We start from the raw sequence: 5,649 nt of genomic DNA, 5'->3' as shown, positions 1-5,649 counted from the left end.
CGTCATATAGTATTACGGTATAACGTTTAACGTTATATAGTATTACGTTCTAACGTATAACGTTATGTAGGATTATAGTATAACGTATAACGTTATATAGCATCACATTATAACGTATAACGTTATGTAATATTATGGTATAACGTATAACGTTATGATGTATGACGTTATGATGTGTAACGTCCAACGGTATAGCGGTATAACTTATAACGTTATGAAGTATGACGTTATAACGTGTAACGTTATGAAGTATGACGTTAGTACATATAATGTCCGTCAGTATAGCGGTATAACGTATAACGTTATATAGTATTACGTTATAACGTATAACGTCATGTAGTATTTCGTTATGACGTATAAAGTTATATAGGATTATAGTATAACGTATAACGTTATATAGCGTCACATTATAACGTATAACGTTATGTAATATTATAGTATAACGTATAACGTTATGAAGTATGACGTTATAACGTATAACGTAATGAAATATAACGTTATATCGTATAACGTCCGACAGTATAGCGGTACAACGTCTAACATCATACAGTATTACGTTATAATGTTTAACGTTAAATAGTATTACGATCTAACGTATAACGTTATGTAGGATTATAGTATAACGTATAACGTTATATAGCATCACGTTATGACGTATAACGTTATGGAGAATTATAGTATAACGTATAACGTTATGAAGTATGACGTTATAACGTGTAACGTCCGACGGTATAGCGGTATAACTTATAACGATATGAAGAATGATGTTATAACGTGTAACGTTATGAAGTATGACGTTATATCGTATAACGTCCGTCGGTATAGCGATATAACGTGTAACGTTATATAGTATTACGTTATAACGTATAATATCATATAGTAATTCGTTATGACGTATAAAGTTATGTTGGATTATAGTATTACTTATAACGTTATATAGCATCACATTATAACGTATAACGTTATGTAATATTATAGTATAACGTATACCGTCATGAAGTGTGAAGTTATAACGTATAACGTTATGAAGTATGACGTTATAACGTATACCGTCCGACAGAATCGTGGTATAACGTATAACATTATATAGTATTGCGTTATAACTTATAACGTTATGAAGTATTACAGTGCAACGTATAACGTCATATATTATTACGTTATGACGTATAATGTTATGTAGGATTATAGTATAACGTATAACGTTATAGAGTATCACATTATAACGTATAACGTTATGAAGTATCATAGTATAACGTATAACGTTATGAACTATGACGTTATAACGTATAACGTAATAAAATATGACGTTATAACGTCCGACAGTATTGCGGTATAACGTCTAACGTCATATAGTATTACGTTATAATGTTTAACGTTATATAGTATTACGTTCTAACGTATAACGTTATGTAGGATTATAGTATAACGTATAACGTTATGAACTATGACGTTATAACGTATAGCGTTATGAAGTATGACGTTATAACGTATAACGTCCGACAGAATAGTGGTATAACGTATAACGTTATATATCATTACGTTATAACGTATAACGTTATATAGTATCACATTATAACGTATAACGTTATGAAGTATCATAGTATAACGTATAACGTTATGAACTATGACGTTATGACGTATAACGTAATAAAATATGACGTTATAACGTCCGACAGTATTGCGGTATAACGTCTAACGTCATATAGTATTACGTTCTAACGTTTAACGTTATATTGTATTACGTTCTAACGTATAACGTTATGTAGGATTATAGTATAACGTATAACGTTATATAGTATCACGTTATAACGTATAACGTTATGGAGATTTAAAGTATAACGTATAACGTTATGAAGTATGAAGTTATAACGTATTACGTCCGACAGTATAGCGGTATAACGTCTAACGTCATATAGTATTACGTTATAACGTTTAACGTTATATTGCATTACGTTCTAACGTATTACGTTATGAAGTATTACAGTGCAACGTATAACGTCATGAAATATGACGTTATAACGTATAACGTCCGACAGTATAGCCGTATAACGTATAACGTTAGATAGTATTACGTTATAATGTATAACGTCATATAGTATTACGTTATGACGTATAATGTTATGTAGGATTATAGTATGACGTATAACGTTATATAGTATCACGTTATAACGTATAACGTTATGGAGAATTATAGTATAACGTATAACGTTATTAAGTATGACGTTATAACGTATAACGTCCGACACTATAGCGGTATAACGTATAACGTTATATAGTATTACGTTATAACGTATAACGTCATAAAGTATTACGTTATGACGTATAAAGTTTTGTAGGATTATAGTATAACGTATAACGTTATATAGCATCACATTAAAACGTATAACGTTATGAATGATTATAGTATAACGTATAACGTTATGAAGTATGACGTTATAACGTATAACGTCCGGCTGTATAGCCGTATAACGTATAACGTTAGATAGTATTACGTTATAACGTATAACGTCATACAGTATTACGTTATGACGTATATTGTTATGTAGGATTATAGTACAACGTATAACGTTATATAGTATCACGCTATAACGTATAACGTTATGGAGTATCATAGTATAATGTATAACGTTATGAACTATGACGTTATAACGTATAACGTAATAAAATATGACGTTATAACGTATAACGTCCGACAGTATAGCGGTATAACGTCTAACGTCATATAGTATTACGTTATAATGTTTAACGTTAAATAGTATTACGTTCTAATGTATAACGTTATGTAGGATTATAGTATAACGTATAACGTTATATAGCATCACGTTATGACGTATAACGTTATATAGCATCACGTTATAACGTATAACGTTATATACCATCACGTTATAACGTATAACGTTATGAAGTATTACAGTGCAACGTATAACGTCATGAAATATGACGTTATAACGTATAACGTCCGACAGTTTAGCCGTATAACGTATAACGTTAGATAGTATTACGTTATAACGTATAACGTCATATAGTATTACGTCATGACGTATAATGTTATGTAGGATTGTAGTATAACGTATAACGTTATATAGTATCACGCTATAACGTATAACGTTATGAAGTATCATAGTATAATGTATAACGTTATGAACTATGACGTTATGACGTGTAACGTAATAAAATATGACGTTATAACGTCCGACAGTATAGCGGTATAACGTCTAACGTAATATAGTATTACGTTATAACGTTTAACGTTATATACCATCACGTTATAACGTATAACGTTATGGAGAATTATAGTATAACGTATAACGTTATTAAGTATGACGTTATAACGTATAACGTCCGACAGTATACCAGTATAACGTATAACGTTATATAGTATTACGTTATGACGTATAACGTTGTGTAGGATTATAGTATAACGTATAACGTTATATAACATTACATTATAACGTATAACGTTATGTAATATTATAGTATAACGTATAACGTTATGAAGTATGAAGTTATAACGTGTAACGTCCAACGGTATAGCGGTATAACTTATAACGTTATGAAGTATGACGTTATAACGTGTAACGTTATGAAGTATGACGTTAGAACGTATAATGTCCGCCAGTATAGCGATATAACGTATAACGTTATATAGTATTACATTATAACGTATAACGTCATATAGTATTTCGTTATGACGTATTAAGTTATGTAGGATTATAGTATAACGTATAACGTTATATAGCATCACATGATAACTTATAACGTTATGAATTATTATAGTATAACGTATAACGTTATGAAGTATTACAGTACAACGTATAACGTCATGATATATGACGTTATAACGTATAACGTCGGACAGTATAGCAGTATAACGTATAACGTTATATAGTATTACGTTATAACGTATAACGTCATAAAGTATTACGTTGTGACGTATAAAGTTATGTAGGATTATGGTATAACGTATAACGTTATATAGCATCACATTAAAACGTATAACGTTATGAATTATTATAGTACAACTTATAACGTTATGAAGTATTACAGTACAACGTATAACGTCATGAAATATGACGTTATAACGTATAGCGTCCGACAGTATAGCAGTATAACGTATAACGTTATATAGTATTACGTTATGGCGTATAACGTTGTGTAGGATTATAGTATAACGTATAACGTTATATAGCATCACATTATAACGTATAACTTTATGTAATATTATGGTATAACGTATAACGTTATGTAATATTATAGTATAACGTATAACGTTATGAAGTGTGACGTTATGACGTATAACGTCAAAAAGTATTACGTTATGAAATATAAAGTTATGTAGGATTATAGTATGACGTATAACTTTATATAGCATCACATTAAAACGTATAACGTTATGAATTATGACGTTATAACGTATAACGTTATGAAGTATGACGTTATAACGTATAACGTCCGACACTATAGCGGTATAACGTATAACGTTATATAGTATTACGTTATAACGTATAACGTCATAAAGTATTACGTTATGACGTATAAAGTTTTGTAGGATTATAGTATAACGTATAACGTTATATAGCATCACATTAAAACGTATAACGTTATGAATGATTATAGTATAACGTATAACGTTATGAAGTATGACGTTATAACGTATAACGTCCGGCAGTATAGCGGTATAACGTATAACGATATATAGTATTACGTTACAACGTATAACGTCATATAATATTACGTTATGACGTATAAAGTTATGTAGGATTACAGTACAACGTATAACGTTATATAGCATCACATTAAAAAGTATAACGATATGAATTATTATAGTATAACGTATAACGTTATGAAGTATGACGTTAGAACGTATAACGTTATGAAGTATGACTTTATAACGTATAACTGTATGAAGTATGACGTTATAACGTATAACGTTATGAAGTATGACGTTATAACGTATGACGTCCGACAGTGTAGCGGTATAACGTCTAACGTCATATAGTATTAAGTTATAATGTTTAACGTTAAATGGTATTACGTTCTAACGTATAACGTTATGTAGGATTATAGTATAACGTATAACGTTATATAGCATCACGTTATAACGTATAACGTTATATAGCATCACGTTATAACGTATAACGTTATATAGCATCACGATATAACGTATAACGTTATATATCATTACGTTATAACGTATAACGTTATATAGTATCACATTATAACGTATAACGTTATGAAGTATCTTAGTATAACGTATAACGTTATGAACTATGACGTTATAACGTATAACGTAACAAAATATGACGTTATAACGTCCGACAGTATACCGGTATAACGTCTAACGTCATATAGTATTACGTTATAACGTTCAACGTTATATAGTATTACGTTGTAACGTATAATGTTATGTAGGATTACAGTATAACGAATTACGTTATATAGTATCACGTTATAACGTATAACGTTATGGAGAATTATAGTATAACGTATAACGTTATTAAGTATGACGTTATAACGTATAACGTCCGACAGTATAGCGGTATAACTTATAACGTTATGATGTATGACGTTATAACGTATAACGTCATGAAATATGACGTTATTACGTATATCGTCGGACAGTACAGCAGTATAACGTTTAACGTTATA

Source organism: Bombus fervidus, unplaced genomic scaffold, assembly GCF_041682495.2.
Source record: "Bombus fervidus isolate BK054 unplaced genomic scaffold, iyBomFerv1 scaffold0020, whole genome shotgun sequence".
Taxonomy (NCBI): Eukaryota; Metazoa; Arthropoda; class Insecta; order Hymenoptera; family Apidae; genus Bombus; species Bombus fervidus.
The sequence above is the reverse complement of the archived record's forward strand: the minus strand, read 5'-3'. Positions refer to the sequence as shown.